Raw genomic sequence first — 21,589 nt, 5'->3', positions numbered from 1 at the left:
ACTTTGGACACCTGATGTGAAGAGCCCTGGAAAAGACCCTGATGCTGGGAAATATTGAAAGCAAAAGAAGGTGGCAACAGAGGATGAGATAGTTGTATGGCATCACTGACTCAATGGACGTGAGTTTGAGCAAATTCTGGGAGATTGTGAAGTCAGGGAAGTCTGACTTGCAGTTCATAGGGTTGCCAAGAGTCGGACACAACTTAGTGACTGACCAATAACAAACAGGACAACAATATTGACCTTTTCTGACCTCAGTCAACTAAAGCTTGGATTTTGTCTGCAGCCAAGCCCCTTCATGACTGTGTTTGTACCCTTAGCTTAAAACTTCAGTTTTGCTGTTCCAGGAGACACTGCTTTGGGAAAGACCCCTGGTGTTCTTCTTACTCATCATATGTAATAAATGTTCATTCTCCAAAAAAAAAAGTTTCACTCTTAATGGTGCTAAAACAAATGGGTGCCTCTGTTTGGGTCTGGGAGGTGCATAATAATCAGTGAGGATTTAAAACCAAGTCTGAACCACTAGTGAGAGGAGCCCAACTCAACTGATTTCAATAATTGCAAGCTCTAAAGGTGCCCATGAAAAGCACAGAGGGAAATGCAGTCAGTGTCTGTGGGCTCTTTGAATGGATCAGGCTCTGTACTTGTGAGATTGGAGTGGCCAAGGAAGGCCCGTCTGAGGGAGACACATTTGAGATGATGCTAAACATTGAGAAGAAGCCAGCAAAGCAAAAAGCTGGAAGAACATTCTGATGTGAGAAATAGTCACTGTAAAGGCCCAAGGTAACCAAGCATAATAAATAGCTACTTTTCCAGTTCCAATATTGGTTTCATGCTTGGAACTTGACCACAGGTCACCAACCAGGACCTCATTACATACTTCACTTGTGAGTTACCAGCAATGAACCATCTCATGCTCCCCAGAAGGGAGATCCTGGTGCTGTCACAGGGCTGAGTCAGCCCTGGGCCCAGGGCCGTGTACACAAGCTGGTTATCACCAGGGGCATCAGGTGCCAGGGGCATCACCAGTGACTCTGGCTATCTCTGTGTGCTTGTCCTCAGGGGTGGAAACTCCAGGGAACTGATAGAGCCAAGAGACAAAAGCTCTTGTCCCATCTTGCCTTGTGTGATCCCATGGCCGGCTGACTACACTGCTCTCTGGGCAAAATCTCCTTCCTCTCTTCCTTCTCCAAAGGTGGCTTGTGAATAAGATCAGCACCTGACCCTGAAGTCTGGTGGCTGGAACTCAACTCACAACCAGCTGAGACCCAGAGATGTCCAGCATTGTCCTGAGTGTCTGTCCTTTTTCTCCAACCAGTTCCCTAAAGCAAAGTCCCCAAAGAACATGAATGGTTCACCCCCTCTCAAGGCATTCAAAGCTCCAAGATCTTTTTTGAGCATCAAAGAAGGAACAAGTCCCTTGATTACAGGCTTGTCTCAATCCAAACCTTGCTCAGGCAGGGGTTCCCTGAGGAAAGAGTAACACTCTGCGTCTAAGTTCTCAGGGGGCTGAACATGGAATGCTCCTTCTTGTGAATGCAGGTCCATGTGACCCAGTGTCTCAAGGGTCTGTGTTGTGTGAATGAGGAGTGGAAGCTCTGGGCCTGCTGAGCTGGGAGTCAGTCAGGCACCACCTGCATGACTGCTTCCTGGGGACACTCCAGCTGGGGCTCCCCCACTGTGCCTGGAACCCAGCAGGACCAGCTCCGGATAGTGCTTTCCTGCTGCTACAAGAAGGCAGATCTGATAGAATTGCAGCCAGACTTGAGGGACAATGGGAAAGGAACTTCCACTCTGGTACCTGCAGACCTCTGAGAGCTGCCCAGCAGTGAATGCAATTGAACTTTCTCTCATCTTTCACTTCCTGGAGTTCTCCTAGCCTGAGAACCAGAGGTCCTGGTTCCCAGGTTTTCATTAACTTACCTGAAGCCTTAGAGTGAGTCATAAACCCTATGGTTCAGTTTCCCATCTCTTGGATGAGGGAGACTGTACTTGCTCCAGAACAGTTGTTCCTGACTGAAGTTCAATGTCAATAAGTGGACAAGTGGCTCAGAGGTATCTGTTACTGAGAATGCTAGGGCTGCATCTAGTGGGCAGCGGGCCATGACTGCCTGGCGATGTCCATGGATCCTGGGCTCAGGACTGGGAGTGGAAGACAACTTAGCACACAGCTGCTGTGAGATGGAGGACCTTAGAGGCCTTGCCCATGGAGCTCACCTCCATTTGGGTTCCCTGGGATGAGTTCAGGTAGCTACAAGTCAGAAGTTACCAACTGGGAAGGTTGTAGTTTCCTCTGCAGAAACCCGAGTTGGGCTGATGAATTAACTCTCTGAAAGGAACTCTGGGCATAAGACCTGCCAGGACGCTTAGACAAATTAGGAAGTATTTTAAATGCTTGGATGACCTGCCATTTTGCTGCCCAGCTTGGGATGATGCCCATAGTTAGAGTGGAATCAAAGGGCCCCTGGGGGAAGCTGTCCCTCTCCCCATGACTCATTAACAGTGAGTATGGCTCTATCCCCTTCATGTCCAGAGCAGGAATTCCAGCAAGAAGAACATGACCTCCAGTAAGGTTAACCAGAAGACTTGGGTGGATTTGGCTCTCTGGTTGGCACCATTCCTTTCCTAGTGTTTCTTCCTTCCCTCCTGGATCCTGAGCAATCTGCCCACGTCTTGGCTCCTGCTTATGAATTCCTCCTCCCTTTCCTTCCAAATGTCCCCAGAGCCCCACTAGTGGCTCCCTCCATACCCAGGCCCTCTCTCTCACCTGCTGCTGCTAAGTCGCTTCAGTTGTGTCACTGAAGTCGTGACACTAAAGAAGAGAAAACCAGGGAGGGGGCTGCCCAGTTCATTCTTTCTAAAAATGTCCCCATCCCTTCTCCTGCCAGGCCCTGATCTGGCTCATTAGAGTCTCCAGCTGGATGAACAAGCAAGTTAGCAGCGGGGGTGCAGATGGGGGTGAGGGTGGGGTCTTCGGGTGTGGGGGATGGTGATCAGAGGACAGAAGAGCTGGATAGAGAGCAGGTGGGTCTCCAACCACTCAGTCTTTGGGGGGCCTACCTGAATCTGCTTTTCTTGGGCCCTGCAGGGTACCACTAAGATAGAGACTTCAAAATGGACATTTTGGTAATTTATTACAAAATAATGTCAAACAAAACAGAAATAAGAAAGAACAGTATCATGAACCCTGTATTTCATCATTCGGCATCAATAACTACAAAACTACTCTCTGAGTCCCATAGGTTGTCATAGAGCAGAGACTAGAAGTGCAAGTCAGTTGGTGGACAATCAGTTCCTGGTGATGACAATCTTCTTGACTTGCATCAGTTCTCTTCTTTCTATATTCTCATGTGTGGTAGGGGAGGGAACGGAGAAAGAGGGAGAATAAGAGAGAAAGGGGGGAGGCAAGAGTTTAAACTCATCATCATGAGGGCCCCACCATCAAAAACCCATATCAAGTTTACCTCGCAAAGACCCTACCTCATAATACCATCACATCGGGAGTTAAGGATTCAAGGTCTGAATTGCAGGGAACAAAACTCAATCTATAGCGGCTATGCAGATCTCTTTTCAAATCAAGACAGAGCCTCATTTAATTTCTTTTTTCTTTTACTATTTATTCATCTCTGCTGAAGTATTTTAAGGAAAAGGTTCAGTTCAGTTCAGTCCAGTAGCTCAGTCATGTCCGACTCTTTGCAACCCCATGTATTGCAGGACGCCAGGCCTCCCTGTCCATCACCAACTCCCGGAGGTCACCCAAACTCATGTCCATCAAGTCGGTGATGCCATCCAGCCATCTCATCCTCTGTTGTCCCCTTCTCCTCCTGCCCCCAATCCCTCCCAGCATCAGAGTCTTTTCCAATGTCAACTCTTCTCATGAGGTGGCCAAAGTACTGGAGTTTCAGCTTCAGCATCAGTCCTTCCGATGAACACCCAGGAATGATCTCCTTCAGAATGGACTGGTTGGATGTCCTTGCAGTCCAAGGGACTCTCAAGAGTCTTCTCCAATACCACAGTTCAAAAGCATCAATTTTTGGTGCTCAGCCTTCTTCACAGTCCAACTCTAACATCCATACATGACCACAGGAAAAATCATAGCCTTGACTAGACAGACCTTTGTTGGCAAGGTAATGTCTCTGCTTTTGAAGATGCTGTCTAGGTTGGTCATAACTTTCCTTCCAAGGAGTAAGCGTCTTTTAATTTCATGACTACAGTCACCATCTGCAGTGATTTTGGAGCCCAAAGAAATAAAGTCTGACACTGTTTCCACTGTTTCCCCATCTATTTCCCATGAAGTGATGGGTTCAGATGCCATGATCTTAGTTTTCTGAATGTTGAGCTTTAAGGCAACTTTTTCACTCTCCTCTTTCACTTTCATCAAGAGGATTTTTGTTCCTCTTCACTTTCTGCCATAAGGGTGGTGTCATCTGCAAATCTGAGGTTATTGATATTTCTCCTGGCAATCTTGATTCCAGCTTGTGCTTCTTCCAGCCCAGCGTTTCTCATGATGTACTTTGCATATAAATTAAATAAGCAAGGAAAAGGTTACCATCTCACAAAATATAGATAACCAAAATGTATTTTGTTCCAAATAAAATTAACATCTAATATTCAGTCCATGTTCAAATTTCCCTGATTCTCTAAAAACAGATGTCTTTTCACAGTTTATTGAAAGAATGTACTCATATGTTTCACTTTTAAGTTGTTCTCTTTTAAGACTAAATAACTGTCTCTTTCCCAATTTTAAAGCCATTTGTTTGTTCAAAAACTGGGAGGAAGTGGCGTGATTTGTCTTATAGAATGTCTCAAGTATTGGGTTAGAGCAGGGATCCACAACACTGGCACCAGGACCAATACCATTCCTTGGTCTATTGAGAACCAGGTTGCAGAGCAGGAGGTGAGCAGCAGGCCAGTGAGTGAGGCTTCATCTGTATTTACAGCTGCTCCCCATCACTCTCTCATCACCCAGAGATGGGTCAGTCTCATTTTAGGAAAAGAAGATCTGGGCTCCCACCAATTCTGCATTATGATGATCTGTATAATTATTTCATTACATATCCCAATGTAATAATAAAAGAAATAAAGTGCACAATAAGTGAAATATCCTTCAATCATCCCAAAATCATCTCCCTTTGAAAAAATTGTCTTCCAGGAAACCAGCCCCTTGTGACAAAAGTTGGGGGATTGCTTCTCTGTAGCTTTATCTGTGTTTTTCCCTGGAGACTGGCAGGTAGATCTATACTTGAGTTCAAAAATTTTTATTGGGATATTTCATATGCAGATATATATTTCTTATGGTGCTACTTAAAGAGTCTCACTATTTCTAGTTGCCTCACTTTGAGAGATGCTGAAATGCAGTGGATCCTGATGTTGCCAGCTTCATGCATCCATTGTATACTCCCTTTTTTATTTCCACTTATGGTTTCAGCATCCATTGATGACCTTTGCCCAGATCCATCGTTTCATGAGGATGCTGCAAAATAGTGCTTTCCTGTTTCTACCACTCCTTCTGTTTTAATTTCTGGAATTCTTCAATAAAAATAAGATTCCTTAAACTGTTTGTGGTTACATGGAATCTGCTACATACAAAAAAACAAGGCATAAATATTGATGATTATTTTCCTTTCTCAGCTCTCAGAATGGTGTTAGGGCCCTAGAAATCTGTCACAATGACAAATGAGATGTTGTCTATTAGTACTTTGAATTTCTGACTTTTTATATATTTAATTTGTTCTAATTAATGGATGTAATGCTAAAATTATCCCAGTTTTGGCTTCTGCATATGGATTCCTAAGCTTTTCTTAGACCCACTACCTAAAACCACTCATATGTCCCTGGGCTGCCTCTGAAGTCTACACTTTTCCTTTTGACCTCTTTGCCTCCTAGCAGTCAGCTCTCAAACGAAGACAGCAAACCATGTAGTAGCTAGGCAGACCACATGAGATCATGAATGTCTAGCATGGCCCCTCATATTCACTTTTATGGTGTCCTTAGCAGTTATTTTCTCCAAGTTGGCAAGTTTCTCCATGCCTTAGATGTCCATGCGCTTCACTTTGGTTTTCAAGCCAAGCCTCAAGGAAGAGATCACAGTAGAATTCTCTGAATTCTGAGAATTTTCTAAGACCATTCACCAAAGACAGGGATGGAGATAAAAATTTTATTGAGAGCTTTGTACTTTTATCAGATCAATTAGTGCCCTATAGCGGACAATTAGGGCAGGTTAGAGTACATATAACTAGAAGCTCCTGGTCACCACTGCATGTCAAGGAACTAAAGCTTCCCTGAGTACTTGGACCCAGGAAAGAAGCATGAAGTGGCTTGTGCTCCTCGGGCTGGTGGCCCTCTCAGAGTGCGTAGTCATGTAAGTATGGGGACTGTAAGTGGCATCATCTTCCTTTCTGGGTTAGAAAGAAATAGAATATTTCCCTGATAGTCTTAAGGTTCAACTCTTACTTACTGATAAGCACCTTCTATAGGTACTTATTCTTGCTTCTTTAGCCTTGGGCTTCGCAGGTAGTGCGAAGTGGTAAAGGACCCACGTGCAAATATAGGAGATGTAAGAGATGCAGGTTCAGTTCCTAGGTCGGGAATATCCCCTGGAGAAGGACATGGCAACCCACTCCAATATTTTTGCCTGGAGAATCCCACAGGCAGAGGAGCCTGGCAGGCTGTGGTCCATAGGGTCATATAGAGTTGGACATGACTGAAGGGGCTTAGCACGCATGCAGGCACCTTGCTATAGAAACTGTGGGTCCCAAGGATCGAGATGTAGGTTTCCATGGTTGCATAACTCTTGGGACCCCATCATGTGGTGACCTGCTGAAAATGGAAGACCTTGCAATTGTTTAGTGCACAACCTGTACAAATGTATGTGTGGTCCTGTGGAATAGCATTTTTCTACATTTTATTCTAGGTGTCCTCTCTGTTCTTTCTCTACTTGAGTGTGTATATGTCTATATGTCTATGTCTGCATCTCGGCATCTCTCTCATTTATCTCTCCATCTCTTTGGAAGTCCCTGTGAGTGCAGATTTCTCCGTGTTGTTTTCTCTTCTTTTAATTTTTCAGTTTTGACTCATCCTTGCTTCTTTAGCCTCTTAATTTCCCTAATTTGTTTCCTATCTTCTGGATTCTTCTCTCAACCCTCTGTTCCATTTCTATTTGGAGAAAGATTGGGAGAGCTACTTCTACATTGTTTTACATCTGAAAAGCAGTGTGAACACAGCCAAGTGACAAACTCCTTGAATTTCAGATTCTTTCCCCATAAAATTAGGACAATGATCCCCTTCTACAACCTTCCTCCCTGATCTTCCTTAACAACAATACAGTGGGATGGCAATAGGAATACTAACAGCTGTCATTGTTGAGATTCACTATACATCAGATACATTATATCATCACTTCACTTATGTCCCAAATTTTCTATATGGAGGGTGGTAATCATTACATTCCACCTTTTTACCCAGGGGTAAGCTGAGAATCCAAATGGTCTTACCCAATGTTACACAACAGAGCCTGTATTCAAACCTACACCCTTGCCATGGTATTTGCATGGCATTCCGATAATAAGGTGACATTCATAAAAATGCTTGGAAAATACACAGTGTATTACAATGACAGTTATACCTTAACACAGACAGCTAATGGTATCTTCTCCTTTGTTTCTTTTCCTAATCCTCGGTGAAAGTTTGCCTCTAAAGAAAATGAAGACCTTGCGAGAAACCCTGAGGGAAAAAAACTTGCTGAACAATTTCCTGGAGGAACAAGCTTACAGACTGTCCAAGAATGACTCCAAAATAACTATTCACCTGCTGAGGAACTATCTGGATGTGAGTTTGTAGGGAGGATGGCTCTCACAGCGCCCCCTGGTGCTCTGGCCTAGCACTGAGGTTCTTCTGGAGGTGGCAGATGGGAAGTTGGGGCTGGGGCTCCTGCAGGAGGCAGAAACACTGGGGAACAGGAACCCCATTCCAGAGGAGAAGGCATTCTCATCCACAACTCTTGGTCTGTGGTGACTGGGCCCAGCAATGACCAGGTGGCAGATAAACATCCATGTCTGTGTCAAAGATGTGTCATTAGTTTGAGGGAGATTGTTCTTTCTGAACTAAGTGAGCCACTCAGTTACAGATGAAGGGTGAGCCATCTCTAGTCAAAAGATAAAGCCAACTGCAAAGCAATTGTGAATTCCCCAGGCAGAAGAATTCAACTTCCACAGATGCAAGAATAACAGCAGGAAAAAGTTACCGAATCCCTATTCTGTGTAAGGCCATAAGAATCTAACACTGTGGATGTTGTTATTAGATTAGAGAAAAGAGCACATTTTGTCTTCAAGATTGTGCAGGCAGCCTGAGGGATAGGCAAAGAGTAAATATATGACAAATGAAAGGGTCACCTGTGCAGTGTTTATGGGACGTGGTCTGAGTTTAGAGGGAGTGGCTGGGATTGATCAAGGAGACCCTCCTGGAGAAGGGTGTGCACAGACTGGGTTTGAAGAGGAGACTAGAGAGCTTCTCAAATGAAGACACCAGGACTTCCCTGGAGGTCCAGTGCTTATGACTCTGGGCTTTGAATGCAGGCGGTACTTTTTCAACCCCTGGTCATAGAGTGAATATCCCACACACCACGTGGTGCAAGAAAAAATATCAAATGCAGGCACCTCTGAGAACAAAGGCTGTGAGCTGCATGGTGATTGGAAAGTGATCTCAGAAGACATGTGACACCCAGAGGGAGGCAGCAGTGTGGGAATCGAGGGGAGCCAGATCTGCACTAACCCACCCATCTTGGTCCCCACAGACTGCCTACGTGGGTAACATCACCATTGGAACACCCCCTCAGGAGTTCCGGGTCGTCTTTGACACAGGCTCAGCTAACTTGTGGGTGCCTTGCATCACCTGTACCAGTCCAGCCTGTTGTGAGTACAAACACCCTCCAACCCACCCATCTTTTACTTGCCCTCAACTCCCTTCTCCACCCTTGGCACCTGACTGACACTTATCTCTTGTGTCTGCAGATACACACAACACCTTCAATCCTCAAAATTCTTCAAGCTTCCGGGAAGCAGGCTCGCCTATCACCATCTTCTATGGATCTGGGACAATTCAGGGATTTCTTGGCTCTGACACCGTTCGGGTAACATGGAAACAAAAGCTGAGTCAGGACTGACTATGGAGTGACCGACCACTGCTTACAAAACAGATACAGGACCAGCTGGCAGGACCATCCTTTCCTAACTCCCATAGATACTGGCCATCTTACCCACAGGATCCTGTCCCTGGGGAGACAGTCTCTGTAGTGACACACAAACAAATGGATTAGCTAACCCAGAGAGTTGCTTGGGCTGTGGACTTGCAGCTCCTCTGCCCATGCGCAGCTCAGGGTTCATTTTGCTGGGAGCCAGAAGAGGGGGGAAAAAAGCAGCTACTTTTATATTCTCAGACTGTGCCAGGCACTGCCATGGTAATAACTTGCTTAAACCTACAACAACCCCACACAGCAGGTGCATTAATTAGCTAATGATACAGATGAGGATACACTGGCTTCCCTGGTAACTCAGAGGTTAAAGCGTCTGCCAGCAACGCAGGAGACCTGGGTTTGATCCCTGGGTTGGGAAGATCCCCTGGAGAAGGAAATGGCAACCCACTCCAGTATTCTTGCCTAGAGAATCCCATGGATGGAGGAGCCTGGTGGGCTACAGTCCATGGGGTTGCAAAGAGTCGGACACGACTGAGCGACTTCACAGATGAGGAAACTGAGGTGCAGACAGCAAGGGCCTTCCTGAGGTCACACGTGTGGTAAGCGATGGAGCTGGGCTGGATTGGTGAAGCTGGTGGTGGGTGTTTGGGGAAAGGATCAGGGGACCCTGAGGGAAATCAAGCACTTCAGATATCCAGAGTAGATAAGAAGGAGGACTGAGATGTAGGGGGGCCTGATAAGTATGTTCTCAATGTATGGGGCCTTTGGGAGTCTAATAAAACCTATAGCCTCCCTCCCGCAAAGTACCTGAGTAGTTCGCCTCTCTCTCTTACTCTCTCTCTCATACACACTCACACAAACACACACATACCCCCAAAAGGGTATTTCCCAGGCAGTAATTTCATAAGAACCCTGCCAGCAACATTGTATAATGGACTTCTGTCTTTCTGGGCAGATGCAGAACCCAAAATACATTACCGTCAATTCAGTCCATTTCTCTCATCAGTTCATAGAGACACCAGAGAAGGCTTTCCTGCTCTTTACTCATTTTGTCCATAAGGGGACAGCGTTGGATCCTGGCCTGACTCTTGGTTGCCCCACCTGTACGGAAGCCATGAGGCCAGTTTGACTCATTCAGAAGGTGTTTTTCAGAGGGGCAGATGTTTTAAAATATACAGACGCACCTAAATGGAACCCAAATTCCCATCCAGTCTCGGTCTAACCATCTGAGATCTACCTAGGACATAGAAAGACCTCAGTTCTTCTCTGCAGAGCTACTGCAATCTCTTCCTCAGCCCAAGCCTAGACCCACTTGCTGCTGCTGCTAAGTCACTTCAGTCGTGTCCGACTCTGTGCGACCCCATAGACGGCAGCCTACCAGGCTCCCCCGTCCGTGGGATTCTCCAGGCAAGAACACTGGAGTGGGTTGCCATTTCCTTCTCCAGTGCATGAAAATGAAAAGTGAAAGTCAAGTCGCTCAGTCGTATCTGACTTTTAGCGACCCCATGGACTGCAGCCTACCAGGCTTCTCCATCCATAGGATTTTCCAGGCAAAAGTACTGGAGTGGGGTGCCATAGGCCCACTTAACAAACGTTTATGTGGGAACACTCTTCTCGCCCACAGATCGGGAACCTTGTTAGCCTTAAACAGTCGTTTGGCCTAAGCCAGGAGGAATACGGGTTTGATGGTGCACCCTTTGATGGCGTCCTGGGCTTGGCCTTCCCCTGCATCAGCACCAAAGGTGCCACCCCATCTTTGACAACTTGTGGTCGCAAGGTGCCTTTTCTGAGCCTGTCTTTGCCTTCTACTTGAGCAAGTAAGTCTGAGCTGGACAATCTGGCTCCAAATTAGTTGTAAGATGCTTTCAGTTGCATGAAAATTATGTGACAATTGATACAAAAGTATCCTGAGAGATAATCTAACCCAAGATAACTATGGCCCCAGGGCCCCACCTGGCTTCACCACTGGCTTTTATAATAAAGTTTTATTAGAACACAACCATGCTCCTGGGCACAAGAGCTGGGGCTTGGTGTAGGGGGTGAGCCAAAAGGAAGACTAATGCAAGGTGTCAGGATACGAGTTGGAAGAAAAGGCAACAGGATTTGCTGATGAATTTGACATGGAAGGGAAGAGAGGGAAGGTGGAAATCTTTCCCTTCTCACTAACATTTCACTGAGCACCCAGGACCAGCTACACAAAGAAAGGTAGGACCCAAAACAAAAGTGTGGGACTCCTTTTTCAACAAGTATTGGGAATTTTAAGACAGGGAGAGCAGAGGTGGGGGCCCTGCTGAGTGTGGGGCCCAATGGACAACACAGGTCATGGGCCAGTGAAGCCAACCCTGGGTGACTTGAATCCACACCCTAGTGCTTCAGGCCTTGATTTTTCTGAAAAAAATACAGGCTGGACAAGGGGGAAGCCAAAACCCTTCAGCACACTGACCTCTGAGGGTATCTCTGAGCACTCAGGTTACAGGAGGTCCAGGGCTTCTTCTGAAAACTGAATGGATAGAGCCTTGCCAGGTGGCCAGGCTTCTAACCTCCTTTGTGCCACTCATTAGCCAGCAACCGACCTCAGTCTGGTTCTCAATTGCTCCTAGCCTCGAATTCTGCATCTGTAGATGGAGACCTTATTAGGGCCTTGATGAGTAGACAAGCACAGCTCTCAGACAGAATCTCTTCCAAAGATCTCCCCCTCTCTTCTCTCTACAGATACAAGCCGGAGGGCAGTGTGGTGATGTTTGGTGGGGTGGACCACCGCTACTACAAGGGAGAGCTCAACTGGATACCAGTGTCCCAACCTCACCACTGGCTGATAAGCATGAACCAGTAAGCCTCTCTCTCTAAGGGTCACCACAAGTGATGCTCCCACAGCTGTACACAGACACAGACAGACACACAAATCCACTCCCAGGCACAGTCAACAGACATACACATCAACCACTATGACACAGACAGCCACAAGGCACTCATGCAAACATATAAGCAGGCACATATAAACATGAATAGCCAGCCAGAGACACACAAGTACACACAGAGCCATATATGAACACACATAAACAAACACAGAAACACATAAATACACAAACCACCCAGGGGTTCATAATCACCCCAGGCCTCCTGACCAGGGCTCTGAATAGGGTCCATCACAAGGTCCAGAAAGGCCTGTGCAGCTGCAGGAGGACTGCACCCCTGAGTGTGAGGTGGGGAGCATGGTTATAGGACTTTACAGTGTGGTGAAAAGACAATCAGGGAGAATTACCTCAGCCTGAACAAAGCTGTGGTAAGATGACCCACTGTCCAGGGCTACAAAGGACCAAGGAAGTTCTCAGCAAGATAAATGTCAGTTAAAAACAGGGAAAGTCCTGAAGAAATGGGGAAAACTGGTCTCCTTAGGGAGAAGCTAGCCAGCAGTGGAGAGAGGTTGGCCACGGTCTTGGGACCTGAAAATGACTCATAAAAAGAGACACCCCACACCCCTGGGCACACAGTGGGGCGGGGGTTATAACTGAAAGAATCGGGAAGGTGAGATCCAGGAGTAGCTTGAGAAGAAGAGGCAATAATTGATGAGATTCTGTGTTTGACCCTCAGATAAAAGCTTACCTGTCCTTTGAGGTTCTGTGTCTAGTCAGGTATCTCCTGGTCAGGGTCTCAGTGTCTGAGCCCAATGAGGAGGTGCTGCTCAGAGACACCGTCTCCCAGGGCAGCCAGTCTCCCCCACCCCTATGAGAATCTGCTGCCCACAGGGACTTCCATCTTCACAGTGTGTTTGTCCCATTGTTGGTGAGACATCAGATATACCTCTCTGGATGGTCTTCATTACTTTCACAGTCTTCATTCACTCATTCAACAGACAAGCATTGTGCATCCACTGTGTGCCAAGCAATTTAGGAAGGCAATGAGAATAAAGCTTGCCCTCACATCTAAGAAGGTAAATGTACAAGAAATGATACACACACAGAGTGAACTGTCACCTTGGTACATGCTAGACATGAGGAAGGGTCTACAGAGAGTGACCAAGACAGGAGACTGATATACACCGGGAGAAAGATTTCCCTGAAACCATGACAGTTAAGCTGAAATCTGGAAAATGAGGAGAAATTAGCTAGTCAAAGGCGAGGGGACGCTTCTAGCAAGGAAGCCCAGCATGTGGCAAGGTATAAAAGAGCCAAGGTACAAAAGGTGTATTCAAGTACTGCTCAAGGATGTCAAGGAAGGTGCTGTGATCAAAGCAAAAGAAAAGTCAGGGCAAGAGATGACTCACTGTTCTAGAGACAGTCAGGGAGGGGGCAGCTGTGGGGGAGGGAGCTCACAGTCCCTCAAGGAGGGAGCCTTCCACATGACCCTGAGGCCCGCTTTGTCTACTGTCTCTCAGCATCAGCATGAATGGGAATATTGTTGCTTGTTCTCATGGATGTCAAGCCTTTGTGGACACCGGGACATCATTGATCTACGGCCCAACAGACCTAGTCACCAACATCAACAAGCTCATGAACGCCAGGCTTGAGAATTCTGAGGTGAAGGGTCATGCCACAAGGTCACTCCCAGTCTCCCCACATAATAAGGATTCTCTGGGCCAACCTCTCTCCTTCTCTCTAACAGTATGCAGTTTTATGTGATGCCGTCAAGACCCTGCCTCCTGTCATCTTCAACATCAATGGCATCGACTATCCACTGCCCCCTCAAGCCTACATCACCAAGGTGAGGGGCCATCCCTGAGGGTTTGTTCTCTAAATTGGGGTTTTCAGGAACCCTTGGGCTACTGCTGGGAGGAGGGCATGCTCCTCAGGCCAAGCCACAACTTGCAGATGCTGCTGAGCCCCTGTGGCTGGGCCAGCGCCTCCCACAAAATCAACCACTTGAGAGTAGAGGACAATCTGGGACATCCATCCTCCTGAAATAAATGTGGAGACACCACTCCATGATGACATGGTGGGAGTCACAAGGAGAGGGGAACACTAAGGGCCTCTGCCCTCATAGATCTTCAGTTCAACTAGACCCCTCAGATGCAGAAATACAGGAAGTCAGCTCTAGGGATCCTTAAAATAGGACATGTGACAAGGGGGGTTGGCTGGTGGCAGTCCCTGTGTGCTCCCACCATAATGATTAACAGTCTCCCTTTCCTTATTGAAATTGTCCCGGTTACAATAAATTACATGGCTACCTTAGACCTTGACTGCAACTTCCCCTTGCTAAGTCCCAGTTTTCCCCCCTGTGAGTCAGGCTACCTGACCCCTCTATGGGGAGGTTGGATGCTAAGGTGATTAAAGGGTGCACAGTGACTGCTCAGCCCTGACACAGGGTGGAGGCTTCACGTCAGCTCCCTGTGGGAGTTCAGAGCAGGCTGTTGGGCTCAAAGAAGGCTTTGAGGAAGAGAGGGAATTGCAGTAATTCTAAAACCCCTGACTCATGGCACCATAGGGAGGTCTGCTTGGGTCTAGGCAAATCTGCCCTGGGTTCCATGCAAATGGCACCCCACAGTGCTCTGCAAAGGGACCCTGGGACTTATTAGGGGTGATGAGGGCTATGGACCGACAGGTGGGGATGGAGACCAGAATAAGTCACCCAGCCAAGCCTGGAGTGGCCAAAGGCTGAGTGTGGGTCCAAACAGGCTTCTCAGAGGGCCTGAGCGAAGTCTTAAAGAACATGTTGTGAGCACTGTTTTGAATGTATTTAACATGCATAACCAACAGTGAGCTACTGTATAGCACAGGGAACACTGCTCAACATAAGGTGGCAGCCTGGATGGAAAGGATGTCTTTGGGACAAGGATACGTGTATATGTATGACTGAGTCCCTTTACTGTCCACCTGAAACTTCAAATACTGTTAATCAGCTATACTCCAAAACAAAATTAAAAGTTTAAAAAAAGAGCTGGTTTTGGGAACCCAGGAGAAGAACAGGCATTCTCTGCAGAGAAAACAAGGAGCAGGAGTCAGAAGGAAAGAAACAGAGAGTGGGAGGAGAACCAAGGGACACTCTTGTTCTTTTCTAAAAAACTGTATTGCAGTATAACTGATCTTCAGTGTTGCCTTAAGTTATGCTGCACAGCTAAGTGATTTAGCTGTACATATTTAAATATATTTTTATTAGTTAATCAGTAAATATTGAATATAGTTCCTTGTACTATAAGTAGGACTTTGTTACTTTTCTGTATATTATTTTGCATCTGATAACTCCAAACTTCCAATCCTCCCCTCCCCACGTTCCCGAATATGTCAGTCACACGACTTGGCCCTTTTTGGTTTTGGATGAACCCTCATATCCCCAGCTGCTGAGAAAATCACCTGATACTTACAAAAAAAGGGAAATAAAATGAAGAAGTGTGTCAGGTCTGGATATTGAGGAGGGAGTAGCAGGTAAGCACACAGGCTGACTGGTGTATGTCTCTAACTCCCCCAGGATAAAAACTCCTGCATGAGCATCTTTCAAGGGGGCCTAGAAAATCTATCTCCAGACAACTGGCTCTTGGGTGACGTCTTTCTGAGGCAGTACTTCTCAGTTTTTGATCGAAAAAATGAAAGGATTGGCCTGGCTCCGGCAGTGTAAATGCTTGGACTGTTTCAGGAATCAAGCAGGCGACTCCTAACACACACTCGCTCACACTAGGGCACTCCTGCCCAGCGATGCTGGTGAACTGTGTTTGGTGCTCTGCAAACTCTATTCTCAGTAAAGAATAAAATGTTTCACTCTTAATGGTGCTAAAACAAATGGGTGCCTCTTTTTGGGTCTGGGAGGTGCATCATAATCAGGGAGGATCTAGAACCAAGTCTGAACCACTAGGGAGAGGAGCTCAACTCCAACTGATTTCAAGGAAAGGGGAGACTTTTCATAAGAACACTGGAGATCGTGTACATAGGAACCAGAGAAGACAGAGAGATCTCAGTGACTGGACCCAAGAAATCAGAAGTCATCAGTTCTCTCTTTCTCACCCTCGCTCTTTCCCCTCTTTCCTTTGTATGTCTAGCCTGACAGCTTTCTTCCTTAAGGCTTCTACACCTAGTGAGGGAGACCAGAGCTACATGCCTTAGGGTTTTTATCCCTAAGGCGTCTAACCCATAAGGAAAGAAGCTCATAGTCTTGAGGGTTCAAGGGAGTGCTCTGACTAGTCCACCTCAGATCACATGTCTGTATGGTATCTCCAATTGTCTTGAAGAGATGTCTTGTCTTTGCAATTCTATTGTTTACCTCTATTTCTTGCACTGTTCACTTAAGAAGGCTTTCTTATCTCTCCTTGCTCTTCTCTGGAAGTCTGCATTCCTTTGATTTTAACTTTCTCCTTTGCATTTGCTTTCACTTCTCTTCTTTTCTCAGCTATTTGTAGCCATCCCCAGATAACCACTTTGCCTTCTTGCATTTCTGTTTCTTGGAGATGGTTTGATCACCACCTTCTGTACAATGTTAGAAATCTCCATCATTAGTTCTTCAGGCACCCTGTCTACCAGATTTAATCCCTTGAATCTATTTGTCACCTCTGCTGTATAATCATAAGGGGTTTGATTTAGGTGATACTTGAACGGTCTAGTTGTTTTCTCTCCTTTCATCATTTTAGCCTGGATATTGCTTGCTTCTGCCTACACAATTAGTGGCAGGTCACCACCCTCCGTCCCTGGTGGGAGCAGAGCAAAACCACACAATTTGGGATCTGATGTCCTGAGTTTGCACTTTGGCTCCTCATATCCCTAGTTGTGTGAGCTTGATCAAGTCCCTTAACCTCAGTTTCCTCATTAGGAAAGTGAGCATCATGATGATAATTCCACCTTGGAGACTGTATGTGTGCCTGGGAGGAGCAAGTAGCCCTGAGAAGGCTTTTTGAATTCCTGAGTCTGGAGCAAATGTGAATTATTCTGCCTCTTCAGGTGGCAATCTTCTGTTTAGAGACAACTCTCGCCACGCTTAGGGCTCAATATGAGTCAAGCAAAATGACTTCTGTTTCTGAACCATGACAAGGAACTCTGACTGAGCAGCACTTCTTTTTCCTGGATCCACCAGGAGCTAAAGAGCTGGCTTCACTTACTCCCCTCCTCACACTTATCAGCCAACCTTTCCTTACCAAATACTTCTAGCCTAAAATCACACTGCAGGGAGAGTTGTAAAGGCTTTTGGTCTCTTGTCAGTTCCCCGCATCTCCTCGGTAGCACAGGAATCTGTTACTATGGCAACCTGCACAGTCCAATCTCAACCTGTTAAATGGAACTGTCCCCATTCGGCCCCTCATGTCTAGAACACCGGCAGTTGCCTTAGAAACCTTCCTATGCCTGCTATTTAGTGAGGAAATACATGTGAACCTGAACTAGCTTTCTTTTCCAAGGGTGATTCCAACCATGCAAAGAAGTAACCAGATGTTTAGTCATCTAACTACCCACGGGACTTAACAAAATCAAAGCACCCATCACTCATTTGTGACTTGCCTCAAAACACCATTGAAGTGATCTGCTGCAAAAATCTGCTGCAACATTGGCATGTACACTTCAGAAGGAAGACGTTTCAGATTTCTTTCTTTCTAAGCAGTTTCTGGGGATGAGATTGCAGTAGGAGATCTCACCACCCCTCAGTCCTAAATAGTTAACATGGCATGAAAGAAAGAATTGCTTTCAAGGCTTAAGAACCCATATTCTGGATTGAAATCCCAGGTTGACCTTTTACTAGCTACAGGACCTTGGACAAATTATTCATCCTCTTAATTTGTTTCTTATTGATAAAATGGGATTAATTCTGTAACAGAGTTCGCTCTTTCACAGACCTTAGCAGGTGGTCATTGCTGTGCACCATTGGCCCTTACCGTGTTACCAGGCAACTGTTACCCCAAGACCATTAGTGATCTTGCTCTGCCATTGATTGGTGCTGCAAGTGGCCCCTTCCTGAAACAACCAGCTGTCTATGAGCATCACTTAGAGGCCCATTCAGCCTACAGTAGGTGGAGAGTTGGTTCTCAGGCTAAAGTGAAATAAGAGTTGAATCCCATTTTTTTACCTGGGGCCCTCCAGCTTAGCTGGCCTTGGGCCAATGGGTTAGCTGGTGTACACAGGGAACCAGCTTGGGGGTATCCTACAGGGCTCCAGAGCCCTCACCAAGGTCACCCCTGGTCCTGAGTCTGGCCATAAGACAGTGGTGAACATCTCCCCACTTCCTGCCTCGGGAAGAGCAGTGCCAGTCTGCCTGGGTCCCAGTCTGCAGGACTTGCGCATCCTGCAGTGGGCAGGCTGTGGAGCTTGAGGGGCAGTTGGGTCCTGGGACCCTGGCTCTGTCAGCAGTAAAGGCTGGGCAAGGTATGGGGATGTAGCCCTGAAGGAGCAGAAAATTAAGATCTTGTTCCCCTTAACTAAGACCAGGACCTTAGAAGGAGAAAACTGCGCCTTGGGACCTTGCCCTTTCTTGTCAGAACAGAGAAAATTTGTTTGGCAGAGATTTATAGGGACATCATTACCTTACCAAGACCTGATCTCAAGAACAAAAGATGTGACACCAAGAAGTTTGTAACAACTAATCACACCACAGAAAACAAGAAGCCAGGCCAGACTTTCCTCAAATCTACTTGTGATTCTGGCAGGAATCTACAGAGGCCATCACCACACAGGTGAAATGTGGCAGTTCACTTTTACTGCCGCAGTGAGCTCTGGATTCATTTCCTTCCTAGTGCAGAATGTCCACCAGGAGCCAGGCCCTCCAGCAGCTGCCTGCCTGGTTTTTGCAGACTCAGCCCTCTCCAGGTCTCTTCCACATTCCCCAGTAAAGTCTAAAGAACAAACACAGTCAAAACTCTCATATCCTGCTGCAAGCAGTTTGTTGGTTTGTTTGTTTGTTAAACAGCCTTTGGTAACATGTTCAAAATCTTGAGTTCTTTGTCTTGGGACTGAAGGATCTGCACCAGAGAATCAGGAACCTCCCCTTCCAGCTAAATCTTTCTCCATTCCCACATGAACCACAGGCTTCACTGGACCCTCTCTTCTCATTGTTGCTGTTCATTCACTAAGCCATGTCGAACTCATTGTGATTCCATGGACTGCAGCATGCCAAGCTTCTCTGTCCTTCACTATCTCCCAGTTTCCTCAGACTCATACCCATTGAACTGGTGAATCCATCCAACCATCTCATCCTGTCACCCCCTTCTCCTTCTGCTCTCAATCTTTCCCAGCATCAGGGTCTCTTCCAATGAGCTGGCTCATGCATCAGGTGGCCAAAGCACTGGAGCTTCATCTTCAGCATCAGTCCTTCCACTGAATATTGTTCTACAACTCCGAAAACAGAAATCATGTTTCCAATCACCTAACAAACATTAAACATTGATAAAGATGAATAGAAATGGGATCTTGTCCTCTGGGAACTCCCAACACTACTGCTCCTGCCTTTACTATTGCCATTCCATTCCTTGGCCTAGAATTTCTTCCTGGTACATTCTTCAGGTTGAAATGGCCTGCTGACCCATCCCTGTTAGCTATCCAGGAATTGTTCCTTCCTCATTCCCCACAGACTTCTTCCTGCTCCCTGATGGTCCTCTGTGCATACCACATTCCGATTACTATGTAAGAATCAGCATGTTTCTCCAGAAAGACAGGGGCTCCCCAAGGACCCAACACACGTTCCCCATCATGTCTGCACCCCTGCATGGAGGTCAGTGCCTAGCATGCACAAGGAACTCAGTGAGTGCTGACTGCAAGGGGACCTCCATTTTGGCAGACTTACAGGAGCAAAGACCATATTTATCCTCCTGCCTCAAACAACTCCAAACCAGACAAAATAAATGAAGCATTAGCTTTTGTACATCAAACATCAGGCACCAGAGAATGGATTCCTGAGAGGGGGAAGGAACGGAGGTGAGCCTTACAATTGTTCCAACTCTAGACAGAGTTTCTAACACATGGCACAGGGAGGGGGCATCCAGGAAGAGCCAAACAATCTCCCCAGATTTGGAAAGAAAGAGCTGTGACTCTATTAGTTAGAGTTCACATGGAGAGCTACACATAGAGAACAGTATGAGTTTGTAGGATACAGCTCTCCAGTTTTCAACTGACTGTTGATAGTACAGTGAACTTAAAGCAATAGCAACAAAAATCATGCAAAACAAACCATAAATTTATTTTAAAAGACGGTGGAAAAAAAATAATTGTCTGTCAGAGAGCTTTGAAACAACTTTCAGTTCAGTTCAGGCCAGTCACTCAGTCGTGTCCGACTCCTTGTGACCCCATGAATCACAACAAGCCAGGCCTCCCTGTCCAACACCAACTCCCAGAGTTCACCCAAACTCATATGCATCCAGTTGGTGATGCCATCCAGCCATCTCATCATCTGTCATCACCTTCTCCTCCTGCCCCCAATTCCTCCCAGCATCAGGGTTTTTTCCAGTGAGTCAACACTTCGCATGAGGTGGCCCAAGTATTGGAGTTTCAGCTTCAGCATCAGTCCTTCCAATGAACACCCAGGACTGATATCCTTTAGGATGGACTGGTTGGATCTCCTTGCAGGCAAAGGGACTCTCAAGAGTCTTCTCCAACACCACAGTTCAAAAGCATCAATTCTTCGGCGCTCAGCTTTATTCACAGCCCAACTCTCATATCTATACATGACCACTGGAAAAACCATAACCTTGACTAGATGGACCTTTGTTGCAAAGTAATGTCTCTGCTTTTAAATATGCTATCTAGGTTGGTCATAACTTTCCTTCCAAGGAGTAAGCATCTTTTAATTTCATGGCTACAATCACCATCTGCAGTGATTTTGGAGCCCAAAAAAATAAAGTCTGACACTGATTCCACTGTTTCCCCATCTATTTCCCATGAAGTGATGGGACCGGATGCCATGATCTTAGTTTTCTGAATGTTAAGCTTTAAGCCAACTTTTTCACTCTCCTCTTTCACTTTCATCAACAGGCTTTTTATTTCCTCTTTGCTTTCTGCATTAAGGGTGCTGTCATCTGCATATCTGAGGTTATTGATATTTCTCCCAGCAATCTTAATTCCAGCTTGTGCTGATTCCAGCCCAGCGTTTCTCATGTTGTACTCTGTATATAAGTTAAATAAGCAGGGTGACAATATACAGCCTTGACGTACTCCTTTTCCTATTTGGAACCAGTCTGTTGTTCCATGTCCAGTTCTAACTCTTGCTTCCTGACCTGCATATAGATTTCTCAAGAGGCAGGTCAGGTGGTCTGGTATTCCCATCTCTTTCAGAATTTTCCACAGTTTATTGTGATCCACACAGTCAAAAGCTTTGGCATAGTCAATAAAGCAGAAATACATGCTTTTCTGGAACTCTCTTGCTTTTTCCATGATCCAGCAGATGTTGGCAATTTAATCTCTGGTTTCTCTGCCTTTTCTAAAACCAGCTTGAACATCAAGAAGTTCACAGTTCACATATTGCTGAAGCCTGGCTTGGAGAATTTTCAGCATTACTTTACTAGTG

The 21,589-nt window shown here is 46.1% G+C and overlaps 1 pseudogene; it reads left to right on the top strand.

Moving 5' to 3' along the window:
* The first annotated feature begins 6,308 nt into the window (after positions 1–6,308).
* LOC109554207 (pregnancy-associated glycoprotein 2-like) lies at positions 6,309–15,739 on the top strand (annotated as a pseudogene).
* Positions 15,740–21,589: the final 5,850 nt, after the last annotated feature.

The sequence above is a fragment of the Bos indicus genome, chromosome 29, assembly GCF_029378745.1.
Source record: "Bos indicus isolate NIAB-ARS_2022 breed Sahiwal x Tharparkar chromosome 29, NIAB-ARS_B.indTharparkar_mat_pri_1.0, whole genome shotgun sequence".
Taxonomy (NCBI): Eukaryota; Metazoa; Chordata; class Mammalia; order Artiodactyla; family Bovidae; genus Bos; species Bos indicus.
The sequence above is the reverse complement of the archived record's forward strand: the minus strand, read 5'-3'. Positions and strand labels throughout refer to the sequence as shown.